The sequence below is a fragment of the Palaemon carinicauda genome, chromosome 26 (genome assembly GCF_036898095.1).
Source record: "Palaemon carinicauda isolate YSFRI2023 chromosome 26, ASM3689809v2, whole genome shotgun sequence".
NCBI lineage: Eukaryota > Metazoa > Arthropoda > Malacostraca > Decapoda > Palaemonidae > Palaemon > Palaemon carinicauda.
Genome location: NC_090750.1, coordinates 41,412,831 through 41,430,684, shown reverse-complemented (window position 1 = coordinate 41,430,684; position 17,854 = coordinate 41,412,831). Strand labels below are relative to the sequence as shown.

The 17,854-nt window shown below is 48.1% G+C and overlaps 1 pseudogene; it reads right to left on the bottom strand.

Annotated features, from left to right (window-relative positions):
* The window catches only part of LOC137619895 (minor histocompatibility antigen H13-like), a 53,808-nt pseudogene extending 36,161 nt beyond the window's left edge, over positions 1–17,647 (bottom strand).
* Between the last annotated feature and the right edge of the window lie 207 nt (positions 17,648–17,854).

Below are 17,854 nucleotides of genomic sequence, written 5' to 3'. Positions count from 1 at the left end.
ACATACAGCACTGGTGCATTAGTAGCAGACCAGAAGGCAACGTCATGTAACTGCTTGACAGTCTGTGAGCTGGCAACAACCAAAGCTGTGTGGGGAAGCCTCAACTCCTGACTGACTAGTCTGCTGCGGTGGCGAGTGGCGGTAACCACAGTGGGTTGCGGAGGCTGACACACCGTGTCAAAACACGGCAGCTTGTGGTAGCTCACGCACGGCAACGGAGTGCTCCGTGTGTCTGTGGGAGTCAGCATGCGTCTGGCAGGGTCGACTGCGCATGGGTGGAGGAGCTCTCACAACAAGAGTGTGGGAGCAGGCAGCCATGCTGGGCGCACAACCGTGGCAGGCTGTAGGCCAACGGGTGCATCGTCAACCTTCTCCGCAGTCGGAAGTGTGGGAGCAGGCAACAACCAAAGCGGAGTGGTGGTGCGTGGTGGGGGACTGCCGTGGGTTGCGGAAACTAACGCATCGCGTCAAAACACGGCAGCTTGACTCCACCTTCCCACTGCTGATGCGGTAGCTCATGCATGTTAACGGAGGGAGCCGCACGTCGGCTAACGTTAACATGCGTCTGGCAGGGGTCGATCGCGCATCGGAGGTGGAGCTCTCCGCAGCCGGAGTGTGGGAGCAGGCAGCCTCAGCATGAGCTGGGCGCACAACCATGGCAGGTTGTAGGCTAACGAGAGCAGTGTAAACCTTCTCCGCACGAAACTCCTGCATAACCGCAGCTAACTGAGTCTGCATAGACTGCAGTAAAGACCACTAGGGTCTACAAAAGACGGCAACAAACGGAGCTACTGTCCGTTGTGACTGAGGGTCTAAAACAGCTGGTGCGGGCAACAGACGGAGTTACTGCCTGTTGCGGGTACCACCTTGCCTCTCTTGGGAGGTGTGCAGTCGTCGGATGACTGCAGCGAGTCCGAACTGACCCAGTGGCTACACCTAGGCCGTTGGACTTGCGCGGAAGGGACCGACTTGCACTTAAAAAGCTGCAAGATTTGGTCCATGGTTTCTACGAGAAACCTCTTCCGCAGACGAGGAATAAATGGGCTCTCTCGTCTTTGTGTGGGTGGGGCGATCACGTCGGCAACGTGTGTAGATACACCCGAAACCACGGAGGGAAACGTCTGTTCGTCGATCAAGGCCTGTGGAACCCATAAGTCGTTCGATATTACTTCTCCCCTGGGCTTGGGAGCTTGTAAGAGGTCCCGGACTAGGTGAACAACTGGCACGAACAGACGAACCCTCGAACACAACACTGTAACACTTTGCGCATATCACTTTATCACTTTTGATTTTCTGTTTGCACTTATTTCACTGAAATCGAAACTTTAACTGATTTCTACCTGAAACACGCAATCCTATCCTTCATTAAAAGATAGTAATTGCGAAAACACTTTTACAATGCAACAGAAAAACATAATTAAAGATAAAGAATTCAGTGGCTGGAAAAGAGACTAAACACTAGATCAAATAAACTATGTTTAAAATCTCTCACCGCATAAAGCCTGGGAACAAGAATAAAACTCTAGAAACGTTTTACCTTCTTCCCCTACAGCGACTAGGGAGAAGAGTAAAAAACGAGAACAACGTTACCCGCTTGAACGAAACGTTTATTCTCCTCTCTCTCCCTCCGTCTCTATCTCTCTCTCTCTTCTCTCTTGACTTAGAACCTGAGAGAAGAGCCCAATTATATATCGTTAAAACTGAAAGGTTTCCCAAATAAAAAGTTCCTTTATTTAGAATTTAAACCATTTAAGCTAAGAAAGAATGAACGAAACGCTAGAATCGGTTTACTCTTACTGCAACGTGAAACCGTGAAATACTCTCTCTCTATCGTAACGATAGAGCGCATGTCGAACGTTCTGAACGTCAACAACTGCGGAGACTAAACTAAACGTTAGTTCATCTTTGAAAACAGTACGAGACTATCAAAGAAATTCTTTCATAAAACATTAAAATTAAAAAAGTATTAAATTCTTAAAAGGTAAATACGAAATGATGGGCTCAATGTTAATTAACTTCGGTTCCAAGTAAGGACCGCCTACTATTAGGAAAGGTCGCATATAAACAAACATAAAAATTAATTTTTATAAGTTTATAATAAATGGAAAGTTAATCGAAGAGGCCTATAAAGGCAGAGAGATATAAAATAAAAAGATCTATAACTTGTTAAGCAAAATTACCAAAAACCTAAACACACTTCCGTCTAAGGGAAGGGTCGGCCATTTAAAAGTGAAAGAGAGTCCATACTCTCTTCGTCACCAACACTTCCGTCTAAGGGAAGGGTCGGCCATTTAAAAGTGAAAGAGAGTCCATACTCTCTTCGTCACCATAATTAAATCTATCCAAAACGAGTTCAAGTTTTGAAATGAAGATAAAACCCCTGCATAGCGAAAGCTCAAAACTGGAATAGTGTACTTCACCAAATCGTTGTGAAAACAAATCCAGTTAGGGACGGCGTATTTAGTAGGTCTTGCCTGTGGCACGACAGAGGGAAAATTGGTTCTTTGTTGACATCGAGTACTTGAGTACCTACTTGACAGATGGCGCTGTTGATGTACACCCCCACCTGTATAGCGATCGCTGGCGTATTCCGCCCGTAGGTTTTTTCTGTCGGGCAGCAGGGATGCAGCTATATGATCATCGGGTAAGTTTGATATTGAAAAAATGAGTATTCACCAAGAATAAGGGAAAGACACCTACTTGTGAAACCCACACAAACACCTGTGGAAGCCCACCAGCCAAAGTCACATAGTTAGTCTTTACTAGAATAACCAGAGAGCATATTTCCAAAGGAATTTAGGTGTAGCTCACACCTAAGGTAAAATTTTACCATTCCGGCCAGGGATGAAAAGAATTCTCTTTTATCCTTGTAAGGCGACACCAAGTGATTGCACAAGTAACACAAGTAAGATAGAAAAGACAGTGTTGTAACCTACTATATCATGGACTCCCTTGGTTGAATACACCACCAAAGAAAGGACTGATACAGTACCTGAGGGTGGTGTGCCGGCCGGCTATTGCCGGTCAGCACCCCCCCCCCCCGTTTTTCGAAAGGTAGATCTCAAGTACACAACATCAGATCACCCCTATTGGGGAGAACTCCAGATCCCATGCCTGAACCGGCCGGCAGTGGTTGCCGGTCCGCAGCCACCCGGTTTGCACTGCGTCGCCGGCCATCATTCTTAGTGGCCGGCTAACCGGGCAGTGTAGCAGGCCGGCCGGCAGCAGTAAGCAAACCCTGCCGGCTGGCCTCCACACCAGGCAGCGCTCGGCTGCCGGCCCCACTTATAGTGGCCGGCAGATGAGCAAGAGACCGGCCGGCAAAGGTATATAACCATCGCCGACCGACAGCAAGAGAACTGGAGAACACCCCTCCCCACCGACGGCCGGCCTGTAGGCCGCCAGACGGCAAGGACAACACATACGAAGACAACAGAATGAGTGCCGGGCTAAGAGGCTATGAGCCTCTGTGCCCGGCACCCGAAAGAGTGCCGAAAGGAAGGGGAGACACTAAGTCAGGCTTCCTAACCGCTGCTTACTGAATCTACAGACGGCAGCGATGGAGGGACCAAGAAAGGACCGGGCAGCACTCGAAGGAAGGGTCTCTGCCGGTCGGCACACTCTGCCGGCCGACAGGGGACCACGTCAGTTCCCCATCCTAACCTAGGCTAGGTACGGATGCGGACGACTGACACAAAGGAACGGAAAATAGAAGGGAAGGACAGAGGGTCCTATCCAACCTTGCCTTGGTTAAGGGTCATTCCCAACTAAGACAGCTCATCTCAGCCAGAGAAAAACCCGAGGGGGAGGCCGGCACTACTGGCTGCCTCCCTAAAACCACGGCAAGGAAGGAATTGCTATTCCAGAAAAGGGAACATATCCCGAATCCGGAACGGCAAGAGGACAAGTCTGAGGGGTCACCGAGCGAAGGGATCACTACTGGAACCCAACAAGGTGGACCAAGGGGGATAAACCCCTTATGCCCGTGTCAGTCAGCAAGGGAGACTCTGCCCCATGCCAGACCAACCCGGACTCAGACTAAACACTGTTGTACTGTCCCCCTCTGAACCAATTCAGTTGGAACGGGAAGGTACAGTACTACTCCAGCATAGATATATTTGAAAATTAATTCAAACAACGGATTTTGAGCGAAGCGAAAAATCTATTTTTGGGTGAGATAGCCATGGCGTCCTGATGGAAGGTTCCCTTTTGGTAGCTTCCTTGGGTATAAAACTACTAAGATATTCCCAGAGAATTTAACCACAGGTTATCACAGAATTCTAACTTCTGGAGCGAGTATCCCAAAGGTTTCTCTTTAAGACATCGTATATCAACAGGGGACGCATGTCTGAACGCGCCACATAGCTATCTTCACCCCGAACAGAGTTAATGCTTCGGTGTGTAAGGGTTGAGAATAGCTGGGAGCCGCTCCACAGCCAATCTCACTCGTGGCTACTACTGATACTCGAGACGTAAACAAACGGGCGCCATTGCTCAAATGACGTCACGCCCGTCTTCATCCTGAAGCCAGTTGCTTGCCCATCACCATGATACAGTAGAACAGGGTGGGATCTAAAACTGGACGAAGTAGCAGGGAGGGTCCATCAGGACGCCATGGCTATCTCACCCAAAAATAGATTTTTCGCTTCGCTCAAAATCCGTTTTTTGGGCTCAAGCCATGGCGTCCTGATGGAAGAATACCAGAGAATCAATGTATCGTGGTAGATTTTCCCCTAATAGTAAGTGCCAAGGCATTGACAAAACAGCATAGTAATCTTTGATAAAGGACCATAGGGAAGAAGCATCCTGCCCCCCTTGGCAGTGAAGTTCCCATGGGCCATGCCGACGTCAAAGTGGTATTGAAGGGCTATTCATCCTGATAGAAGAACTTGAAGAACTTGGAGATGAAGCCGAATGTTTGGTATTTGTATAGGAACATTCTGAAAATTAGACCAGTGGTGGTTGGGCACTGTGTATTGAGAGTGATGGTTCATCTCCCGGGTATTAAAAGTAAGTATTCGTGTTGGAACCTTACATAATCAGAGTGAATATAAATTAAGAGTTAGCATCTTAATTTCTTCATAACCATAAGGAAAAGGGGGGATAATAAAACTATGACAGGCATGTATTTCATAGTAAGTAGGAGCTGATTGAGACGCACAGGTAATAAAATAGAAATTTTATTTCACAAATGCAGAAATTAAATAATTTACAGCAATAAGTAAAGTTCATTTACAGTAATTATAATGTACATAGTAATAAAGACTTGCTCTAGAATCTGAAAAGGAATTTCAAATTTATTAGTAGGCACTCGTTCTCGAGGAACGCAAGTCTTTGATTAAAAAACACATCATGCTCAGGGCATGCGGCACTTGTGTGACAACTATGACATTTCACCTGGGATAAGAACAGTTATAAAAGCACTAAGTGTTTTCGACATCACTATGAATCGCTCGAGGGTCAACATAGGCACCCGAAGAGTTAGAGTCCCAAGTAACTCACTGTTCTACGCAGAGTTAGGTGCAGGTTTCATAACACTACCTGCGGCTACCACAAAATGTTTGACTTCGTGCACTTGTTTCGCATAATGTTTAAAGAAAACTCGCGAGGACTTCCAACCCGTGAAGTTTTTAAGGCTTTCAAAGTCCATACTCTGAAAGAAATTCAGAGATGATGCCACTTTTCTAGGATCATGACCAGCGGGTGTACTGTTAGGATCCGCTCTGCGAATGAAGTAGGTGATTTTCGCTCTTAATTGTTTCAGTGACAGGTCGCTGCCCGATGTTTCTCCTTTGAAGAGTTGGCCTCCACCAAAATTTGAAGTTCTGCGAAGATAGACCTTGAGGCTCTCTACTGGACATAGAGAGGCATCCTCCTTCAGGGGGCATATTCTCCAAGGGCCCCATCTTTTGGTGGGTAATTCATTTTTGGCGAGAAACGTCGGATCAGGGGAGAGGGTAACTTCTCCTGTATCGGTAAACAGGATGTGTCCATCCTCTCTTGATAATGCCACTATTTCGCTGACTCGAGCTCCTGAAGCGAGAGCAAAGAGAAATATAACTTTCTGAGTCAGATCCTTGAGAGGGCATGAATCATTGTCCAAGTCGGAGGCGAAATGGAGCACCTTGTCTAGTGACCAGGAGATCGGTTTCGGTGGGGGTGCTGGGCGTAGGCGAGCACATGCTTTCGGTAGTTTGTTGAAGATGTCGCTGGACAGATCAATTTGGAAAGCATATAGAATTGGTCTGGTCAAGGCCGATTTGCAGGTTGATATCGTATTGGCTGCTAATCCCTGTCCATGAAGGTGAATAAAGAAGGACATGCAGAAATCAATCGTGATTTCTTTAGGATTTTTTGTCTTGACGAAGGAGACCCATTTCCTCCAGGATGATTCGTATTGCCGTCTTGTGGATTCGGTCTTGTATTCCTCTAGGAAGTCCAGACTTTTCTTCGAGATCCCAAACCTCTTCTTTGCGGCTAGGGAGAGAAAATCATGAGATGAAGGTCCTTGATTTTCGATGATGAAGCGAAGACAGTCGACTTCTGTACTTGTTGAGAGAGAACTGGGCCCGGGAGAGGGATCAGCTTGGGCTGCAGCTCCAGGACCAGGGGGGTACCAGTTGCTCCGAGGCCACTTGGGAGCCACTAGGGCCGCTGTCCCTTTGAAGGTTCTCAGTTTGGAGAGGACTTTCAACAGAAGGTTGGTGGGGGGGAACAGGTAGATCTTGGACCATCTGTTCCAATCCAGTGACATGGCATCCACTGCTTCTGCTTTGGGGTCCTCGTACGGGGCCACGTACCGAGGAAGTTGATTGTTGTCGCTCGTTGCAAAGAGATCTATCTGAAGTTCTGGGACTTGGTGAGAGATGAAGGAGAACGATCTTGCGTCTAGAGACCATTCCGACTCTATCGGGTTTGTCCGAGATAGAGCATCCGCTGTCACGTTGCGGAATCCTTGTAGGTGAACTGCAGACAGGTGCCACTTCTTCTTCTCTGCCAGACGGAAGATTGGGAGAAGCACCTGATTTATCTGGGGCGATCTTGAGCCTTGGCGATTGAGACAACGAACTACCACCGAGTTGTCTAGGGTTAGACGGATGTGGATCGAGGAAGGCGGGGATAACTTCTTTAGGGTTAGAAGGACCGCCATGGCCTCCAAGATGTTTATGTGGAACGTCTTGAACAGGGGAGACCAGGTGCCTTGAGCCTGTTTTTGGTGGGAGTGACCTCCCCAACCCTCCAGCGAAGCGTCCGTGTGGATGTTGAGTGATGGAGGAGGGTGTTGGAGAGGAATGGACCTTTTCAGGGCCTTTGCTTCTGACCACGGCTTTAGGAGAAGTCGCAGTCTGTTTGGAAGCCGTCTCTTGAGGTCTCTTCGAGCGATGGATGCCGAACGTCTCCAGACTCCCGCGGCATCCTTTAGCTGTGCGCGAAGCACTGGGTTTGTCACTGAGGCGAACTGTAGAGAGCCTAGAACTCGTTCCTGCTGGCGTCTTGAAATGCGTTTGGATTTCAGCAGTCGCTTGACAGACCCTGCTATTTCCTTCCTTTTCTTCTGGGGGATGGAAAGGCGGTGTGACTGAAGGTTCCAGTGGATTCCCAACCACTGGAACTTCTGAGCTGGAGAGAGGCGAGATTTTTTCTCGTTGATCTTGAATCCCAGGTGTTCTAGGTACTGGGTGACTTTGTTGCAAGATTTTACACAATCTTCGGGCGATGGAGCCCAGACTAGCCAGTCGTCGAGGTAGGCCATCACCTGGACGTTTCGTAGGCGGAGCTGTTGTACTATGGCATCCGCCAGTTTTGTGAAGATCCGAGGGGCCACGTTGAGGCCGAAGGGCATGGCCCGGAAGGCGTAGCTTTTCCTTTGGAGTCGAAATCCTAGGTAGGAGGAAGCGTGGTGGTTCATTGGAATGTGCCAGTAGGCATCCGCCAGGTCTATGGAGACCGTGTAAGAACCTCGAGGCAGAAGGGTCCTTATCTGTTGAAGAGTCAGCATCTTGAACTTGTCGTTCGCTATGAACTTGTTGAGGGGGGATAAGTCCAGAATGACTCTGAGTTTGTCTGAGTCTTTCTTGGGGACACAAAACAGTCTCCCTTGGAACCTGGTGGACTTTACCTTCCTTATCACCTTCTTGTTCAAGAGATCTAGGACATATTCTTCCAGAAGAGGGGTTGATTGTTGGAAGAATTGCTGGAAGATTGGGGGTGGTTGAGTCCAACTCCAGCCTAGACCCTTCTTGACGATGCTGTGTGCCCAGGGATCGAAGGTCCAACGATCCTGGAATTGGCGGAGTCTTCCTCCCACCGGAAGCACTTCATTGCTTCTGGTGTCCCGAGGGCTTGCTGCCTCGGCCGCTAGCTCCCTTTCCTCCTCTGCCTCTGGAGGGACGGCGAGAAGCGTCTTTGCTTGCACCTCTGTATGAGCCTCTACCTTTGGGACGAAAGGTAGTTGACTGTTGCTCAAAAGCAGGGGTGAAGACCGGTGACTGTGACGACACCGGTTGGGGGACCAATTGAAAGGTCTGTTGTGGTTGGGCAACCACTTGGGAGGTAGCGGGTCCCGGAAACTGACGTCTTTGTTGACGTTGCTGGGGTTTCTGTTTTTGGGATTTCCTCTTAGGTTGAGGTCCGTCGTCCTGAGAGGGTTTCCTTTTCCTGGACATGCCCCACTTGTGGAGAAGGTTCCTATTCTCCGTGGCGGCTCTGTCGGTGATTTCCTTCACGAGGTCAGAAGGAAAGAGGTGTTTACCCCAGATGTTGGAGGAAATCAGCCTCCGGGGTTCGTGTTTCACGGTGGCACCTGCAAACACGAATTCACGACAGGCTCTCCGAGCCTTTATGAAGTGGTACAAGTCCTTCATCACGGTCATCAGGTGGGATTTGGAGAGTACCATGTAGTGGTCTGGTACTCTGGTGTCACAGGCCATAATTTCAAGTTGGACTTGATGAGATAAGGATGCTGCGAGCCTCTCCTTCGTATCTTGTTCCCGACGAAGGAGGTGATCGTTGAGCTTAGGGAGGTCTTCATTAAACTGACGTCCGGCGACGTCAGGATCTAGCTTTCCCACGACGAAAGTATGCTGGACATCCTTCCAGTGTCGAGCGTCAGGGGGAGTTACTATGGAGAAGGGTCTGCACTCCTCCAGTGCAGGGCAAGCTTTCCCTTCTTCCGCAGCTTTAAGGCACGCAGCTAAGGCCTTTTCCAGGAATGGAAGAATCGCACTTTCAGGTGCGACATAAGTAGGGTGCTTCTTGCTCAGGGCCGGAAGCTTAGAGCAGGTAAAGCCCCTACTCTTGAATGTAGTGGCTAGCATAGCCTGGGCCTTTGCGAGATCGAACACTATCTCTTCCTTCGGTTCGGTCTCTTCCTTCGAGGCAGGTTCAGAACGCAGGCGGACGTAACAGTCCGGGTAGGCCTCAAAGTTTGGGAAGAACTCCACGTCTTCCAAGGGGACCGTGCCGATCTTATCGCTGACGAAGATCCTGCCGGTCGCGATAACCATATGCTCAGCATACCTCCACGGGTTGGCATGTGAGCAAGCGGGGAGATCCTTAACCGAAATCCTCTTCGGTTCTCTGGATCCCATCATGGACCTGATGAACTCCTGATTCTCCTTCAACCTGTCGTCCATGACGGCTCTAATCAGTCGGATCATTTCTTGAGTGGAAGAAGAGGGATCCGGGGTCGAGGAGGTAGACGGAATAGACACTTCCGTCGGTGTAGGAGTAGGAGCGGGGATGGAAGGAGGAGCGACCTCTTGCTCCGACTCGGCGTATTCCACCTTGTCTTCGTCATCTTCGGCTCCTTGAGCCATAAGCGTCTTCTCCGTGTCTTCCGAGACATCCGACATCTGTTCATCATCTTCGGAATCCAGGCGGCACTCATGCATGGACTGAGCCATGACAACATCAGGTTCCACTGTAAGTTGGACAATGGGAATCACGTCTTTGGGTACCACTGAATCAGGGGAGGCCTTAGGGAACAGAAGTGACCTCAATTCTTCGGTGGCCAGGTAAGGTCCGGTGGCATTTTTCTGGAAGCCACGCACCCACTTGCGTAGCTTTTCACGAGAAATGTCTCTGACCTCCGCTGAGGGAGGGTTATGGAAGGCTTCAACTAGGTGAGCCTGGCAGACCGTACAGTTCAGTGGATTCCAAAACTTCAGATCCCCTTTCTTGTCGGCACAAGGGGCGTGAGTCCTGCAAGCCGTATGCCCGTAAAACTGCGGGCGTTTCACAGCGCAGAAGGCGAAGTCACACTTCATCTGCTCCTCCTGTGGAAGAAAGAGAAAATGAGTATGGGGGAGTCATAAGAATGGCTCTTAAACTAAGTTAATATTAATTATTAATTTTAACTTAATGAAGGGTGTGATGCATAGAGATTGAAATAGTAAAGGAGAACATACTCCATGCATCTCGCCCGGCTGGTTACCGTAAGCTTTGTCCTTGGATAATCCGAGAGACCGAAGGCACCGGATAGTATTCCTTAGGGTTCCATAGGGCAATGGAATTCCGTGGAAAAACCAAGGGTAAGATTGGGACCGAGATCATTCGGTCCCAAACTAGAGGCTATAGGGCCTCCTTTTAAGGTAACTGCTTCCGGCAACCAGCCGTGCTAAGATGCACGCAGCATGCTGGAATTTAGAAGAATGCAAAGAGACAGCATGATCCCTAACAGAACAGTACCAAGGTATTGATCTTAATAGTGGAAACAGCCCATCTGTTTGCGGTATAGGGCTATCAGTATCATATGATAGCTAGAAGAAGGGGGTGCAAGTATTCTTGACGCCTCCGGAGGTTTCCGGCAAGCCGCCGGCATGCCGGAGGTCGCTCCGACAGAGTTTCTGGCATTAAGACAGACAATATGTAAGTCAAGGGTATACCAGGGTGGCGGCCGCCGGTACAACGGCGGCACGCCGGTGGGGGAGCGGCGGCTCCGGCAGTCGGAGGATGCCAGTTTGGTGACTGGGACAATGTTATAGCGGCACCGGGTTGCCGGCAATAGATGCCGGGACAATGTTATAGCGGCACCGGGTTGCCGGCAATAGATGCCGGCACTCCGGCGGCCGACCGGCGAGCGGACGACAAGCTAGGAGGGAGGAGAGCCGCCGGTAGGAGCCGGCGGCAGTCGGCAGTCCCCCGGCACACAGGGGGCTGTCGGCAAGGGAAGGGAGAGTCACCAAGGTAGGAGGCGGGTATCGCCGACAGTGGAGGCGGCAAGAGACCAGCACCTGGATAGTGAGAGAGACAGGGGGGGGGGGGAAGGGATGCAGGAAGTTCAGTCATGGACTCCAGACATCCCCCCCCCCCCCCCCGAGAGGGTGTACCCATGATAGAGACAGGCTCTATCATCCAGGAGCAGGGGTCACTGAGGACCGGGAGCTAGGTAGCCCAAGGGAGGGCTAGGGGACACCCAAAGAGGGGAGCCCCCCATATGCAGAACACATCTAGAGACTAACCCCATAGGACACTATGAAGGGTATATGTACCAGAGCGGACTGCACAGGGAAGCTCGGGTAGCCCTACTACTCCACCCTAAGGAGGAGTTGTAGGACAGGGGACAGATGGGTATAGACTAACCTAAGCATAGGCTAGGCTATACAAGAGATAGGTGGGGAGGGGAGTAGAGAGAAGTCTTCCAAGGAAGGGTTTCTGTACCAGAGCGGCCACTAGGGAAAGGGAGGACACTCCCTAACCTAAGATAAGGCAGACCGGCTGAAACGGTGCATGGGTACAGTTTCAGCAGGGAACAGAGAAACCTTCCTAACCTAACCTAGATCAGGGCTAATAGTCCTGAACTAGGAAAGGTAGAAGACATATCGCTATCGCAGGATAGTCATAGACTAATCCTAGCCATAGAGGTAGGGCTAGCCTAACCTCACTCTCGGACGCAACCCTAAGGGGGGTTCATTCCCATAAGGAGGACTGAGAGGCGATAAATACTCCATTAGACACTTGATCCCTTTACTCAGAAAGGGAATCAAGGCTAATTAGAGGGAATGCCAAGGCAGGGGATGAAGGAAGCATATAGGGGTCCTACAAGTAGGTTAGGTTAGAAAGAGACACTAACTAACCTATCCCCTATATGGTCCCTGAAGGCGAAAAAACATTGCATCACGGTCGAAAGTATTGTAAAATAATGCCACTATCTTCATAACTTAGCCTAGGATCACTAATAAAATCATGCATGAACACTTATGTACAGGCGCTCTGGCCTGGGGGCTATAGTAGCCGACTGGTATGAGGTCAATCGATGACCGATAAAAAGCGTCGAAACACGATATAAAAGTTCCTAGCTATGAAGACTAATTAAACTAATGTATTCGATTAGTAAATAAGGCCGGAAGCGTTGTTGTAGCTAACTAAATAAGGCATGCATAACAACAACGACGCCATAAAATGGCGGGTCCGGTAGAGGCACAGCTCTGCCACAAAACAGCAATTATCTCGGAAAGTAATATTTACTTTACGGCCAGAGCTTAACTAAACAATACTGGAACCTTGTACTCAACTTTCCAGAAGATGGTGAGGCTGAAGGTTGCGACATAACGTAGATGCAAATCGATAAATGAAGCACAGGGAAAATCCGTCTAAGTAGGGCAGCTACTAAACAAAGGATGAAGACGGGCGTGATGTCATTTGAGCAATGGCGCCCGTTTGTTTACGTCTCGAGTATCAGTAGTAGCCACGAGTGAGATTGGCTGTGGAGCGGCTCCCAGCTATTCTCAACCCTTACACACCGAAGCATTAACTCTGTTCGGGGTGAAGATAGCTATGTGGCGCGTTCAGACATGCGTCCCCTGTTGATATACGATGTCTTAAAGGGAAACCTTTGGGATACTCGCTCCAGAAGTTAGAATTCTGTGATAACCTGTGGTTAAATTCTCTGGGAATATCTTAGTAGTTTTATACCCAAGGAAGCTACCAAAAGGGAACCTTCCATCAGGACGCCATGGCTTGAGCCCAAAAAAACCACTAGAGTTAAGCCTAAGGCTTAAACAGAGGGAAAGGGTTTGCCCCTTCCCCGAAGAGAAGGGAGCAAACGGGGAAACAGATAATATTATAATGACCTAAGACAACCTAGCCTAGGCACTAAGAGAATCGATTACCTAATTCACCGAAACTCACACCAATACTATCTTGGAAGGTACTCGAAAAGGGCTTATATGTATAACGTTGCCTAACGCTTAAAGCAATAAAAATCACACTTGGAAGACTAATTATCATGCAGGAAGTACATAGGCCAACAGCTAGCCTGCGAAGACTAGTGTTGGCAGCCTAGGCAAAACTTCGCCAGGCACACTACTATCGCATCATAACAGAATTCCTAAATAAGCTAAGTAGCTAATATTTAAGCGCAAAGGGGCTGGGAACGTCGCTCTTGCTAACAAATAAATCCTATTCTAGCGAGCGACAGCATCCATGATGCCTCCAGCAGGCAAAAGCTCTTGTATCAAAGATAACTCTTTTAATTACTTTAATTTTAACCAAGAGCCTACATTTATACATAAAAGAAATAGTACTCAACTTATCCGAGGCCGAAGAAGTTGGAGAAAGCATTATCACACGAGAAATTCCAAGATTGGGTAGAAATACAGGGAAAAAACACCGAGTCGTAGAGCTACGCAAAAAGGAATACAGATGGCGCCGCGAGCGGCGCAGGGCACGCTTTCGAAACGGGGAGGAGAGATGCCTTACGAACGGCTCCCCCCTTTCTTATCGTTTTCGTTTTCTTGCCATTTGACCCCTACGAAGTGTTAACTCTATTCGGGGTATAGATTGCTATGAGGCGTGTCAAGAATACGTCCACTGATATTTACGATATCCCTAAGGTCTTTTTTAGGGATACTCGCTCCAGGAGTTAGAATTCTGGGTACCTGAAGGTAAATTCTCTGGGAATATCGCCGTAGTTGTAATATACCCTAGGAAGCTGCCTTAAGGAACTTCCATCAGGACGACATGGCTTGAGCCCAAAAAAAGTGATATAAAGGTTTGGTGTAGGGAATGTGTTTCTTGTCAAAAGGCAAAAGTAAGTAAGCACGTAGATACTGGCGAGGGAAAATTTAAGTCATCAGCTAGACGTCTAGCCCACATCCACGTGGATATACTGGGTCCCCTGACTCCGTCACTCGAGGGATACTGATATTTATTTACGATAGCTGATGGAAATACAAGGTGGCCAAAGGCGGTCGCCCTCCGTCAGCCGACAGCTGAGAGTTGTGCAAAGGCTCTTATTCAGCGGGTGGCTCGACACGGTGTCCCAGAAACCATTGTGAGTAATAGAGGAACAAGTTTCACGTCACACCTCTGGGAGGCATTGGCCGCATCCCTGGGCACGTCCTTACATCACACTACAGCATATAACTCAGAGGCGAATGGCATGGTGGAACATTTCCATCGCACGTTAAAAGCATCTATTATGGCTAAGTGTCAAGGTCAACGCTAGCACCACAACCTATCCTGGGTGCTGCTGGGTCTCCGTACCAACCCCCATGCGGCACTTAATTCGTCGCCAGCTGAAGCATTGTACAGTCAAGTAATACAAATACCAGCAGATGTCCTTCCAGGCAGCAACGAGCCGCAGGGTTTGGCAGACATACAAAAGACCATAGAAAAGATCATGCCTGCAAAGCAGTTGTATTCCGATATCACAAAAAGATATGTGCCTCCGAACCTATTCAATGTCCCTAATGTGTTCGTTCGAGTTGATCACCACCGCCCACCTCTCTCCCCCCCATATGAGGGCCCATACAGTGTATAAGAAAAAAGTGAAAAAGCATTCAAAATTCAAATGGAGGGTCGTGCCCCTTGGGTGTCTATCGACTGTCTAAAAGTAGATTATCTACCTGAGCACGAAAACAGCTCTGCTAATTAGGGGGGGAGTCATGTACGGAATGAGTGTTGAGCACTAGATCCTCAAAGTAACTGAGGTCGTGTGTTTCTTCAATATACTGTAGTCCTTATTTCATATCAAACGAACACTTGCGCAGGTATTGTTATATATTGTTCTTAGAGAGAAAGAAATTATCTTTCCGTTAGGTATACTCACAAGTACACTATTTTTTCGAATTTACCTCACTGAACAGAGTAAAATAACATCCGGGTCATCAATGGCCTCCTTAAGAGACAAGATCGTGAAGAAGTCCAACTGAAATTCCCCTGGAATCTGGGTTCTGCTCACAAACTCAAGAGCAAAGGATACAATAAACTTCTTTGTACCCTCTGAAATGGAAAACAAGGTAAGATAAACCATGTACAGTAGTCCACTAATTCCTTAGCTAAAGGTAAGGCAAGGAAGAAAGCAGTCTTTAAGGAAAGATTCCTCCCTTAGGCTTCATGCATGGGATTGTGGGGGACTTTCTTCAGAGACTTGAGCACCCTTCTCCACATTCCGAGAGAATAATTTTGTTTTCAGGGGGGAAACAAGACTGCCCACTAAAAACCCAAGCAAGGGCTAGCATTAATCCTATACAGTACCACCTTGACTGACAAGGAATTTGTTCCTTGGGATCATCAAATAGCCCATACAGTATTCAGGGGAATGTGGCCTTGAGAAAGACAATATCCCTCATATAACCCTAATCAATAACGGTTCCATTTGGCCTGATAGACTGTTGCGGACAACTTTCAGGGGCATCTGGACAGTTGTTTCAAGATTGGGCTCAAACTCCCTTCTTTCAGTAGTACAGTCAATTGGTCTTCCGTTGTGACGTGGCAGGCAATGCACTGCGACTTAAACTTTCCCTAAGAGTGTTTGACTTATTAGGTTTTCGTCATTCTGGAGGTTTTCTCTGAGCTTCCGTAAGAAGTTCCAGTAGGTCTGGGTACCCCTCCTCTATGGTCTCCGAAGATACAATAGTTATTCCAACTCTTTAGGAGGTTCGAATTTCATTCACTCTGATGAATCAGACGAACCAGAGTCTGATTGTAGGAGTCCAGACTGTCTCAGGGATACTAAGAAGTACTGTATTGCCTATTACTGAAAATTTTTGGTCTAGGATGGATCAGCAATTCACTGGGAGTTAATAAACTGCCAGTGAGAGGTAATTACACCATAAGATCCAGAACCTTACAAGATCAAGTGTCTCATTTCCGCTAGGGGCGCAAAGGCCTTTCTGCGCCAATTGCTGTCCCCGATTAATTCTGATAGTTAGCAATAACCATTCTCCACTCTAAAATAACCTTACCGAGAGGGAGGATGTTTTCAGCTAACCTTACTCGTGTATCTCTATACCCAGGTGGCATGGCAGGAGTGAGGCTGTGCCGCCTTTGGCCAACAATTTGGATACTTCCCTCTAATAAGCGGAGGTCCTTTACTGAGCCTTTCATCTAAAATTTTTGGATTATCAAGAGTCCTAGTTAGAGATGGCGGACAGGGTATGGAAAGGGACTAGATATCCTGAATGATGGGCTACTACTGTCCAAGGGTTGGCCCTGAAATCTTGCCTCATTAGCCAAAAGCTTAGTTGGCATCTCCCCATGGTGGTAAGCTGGGGAGCATGTCCTTTATAGCATGAACCTCTGCGACCACGCCCTCTTCATCTGGAGGGGTGTCCTCTACGACGGAAGGTAGGTCTGGGGGCTTGTCTCTCGGACTCTTGTGAATCTGTTGAAGGCAGAAGTTGTCTTTGGTGTGGAACCGACTTATAAGGCAAGTTCCTTATCTGTTGCAGTGGAGAAGGCAACATTGTTGCCATTGCCCTTCTTATTATAGGAGGTTTTCTTAACCTCTCTATCTTTTCTTTAGCAGTAGCTACCTCTGAGAGAGGAAATAGAAAAGGGGCACTCGCCAAGTCTGAGTTTCACAGGGCCAACACATCCCTGGGAGATAGCTGTCTAAAGCTTTTGGCTAAGATAAGGTTGCAGCCCTTTAGGATACAGTTACCCAATAGGTAAATCTTCTGATGCAAAACGAATTCTATGGCTTTAGCCCCAGATCGAGATAATTCCTCAATTTGCTGAAGGGCCTTTTCTTCCCTTAAGGTTTCTGTCACTGCAAAGAGGGAAACTGCTTCAGACCAGTGGTCTAGTCACGAGGAGGCTTGGATTGCAGCCATAGCTGCGACCTCCATGCTTGCCATTTCGGGACCCGAAACAATGCACTATTTATTGGCTGATACCCATGGAACCAGATTTGTAATATCAACAACAATAGGGAGCGGGTTCTGAAATGCGCCAGTGTAAAAATTTCTGCCATGACAGGGGTAACGGCAATAGTTTTGAAGATCTATTGGACTTAAGTGAACTTTCTGACACTGAGACTTGATTATTAAGTAAGTCTAAAGTATCTTTACTGTAGTCTACTTAGAAAGCGCCACATCGAACCTGTGTCTGGGGCTTTGAGATTGTGGGAAGATGGAGTCTGTGCATGCAGGTGAGGGAGCTCATCCAGACCATCTAAACAACAAATGAGGCTCCTAATCTTAATAAAGTGTGAGGCTTCCGAACCTGATCTCGGGACCTTGAGGCGGATTGCATCAGCTGGCTGGTGCTTGTGCACAGCGAAGTTTTCTGGAGAGTCACTAAGAGTAATAAAGTCACTATCTGGATGTTCTACTTTAGTGATAATTAGCTGTTCTGTTTCAACAGTCACTTGTTTCTTATCTCTTTCTCGAATGTCTTTCCTTTCCCCTGCATCATTCATATTGTGACGGGAATAAGAGGCAGAGAAGGAACGGGAGGAGTCCAGCTCACTCCCGTTATAAGAGCATTTGCCTCTAGCAAGAGTGCGAGGCAGAACAGTTGAAGTCTCTCTCAGAGCTTGATTTATGAGAAAAGAGAGAATTTTCTGTATGCTGACACACAGGATGCCTATGGCGCGGGCCTCGTCTACAACATTTAACAAAAGTCA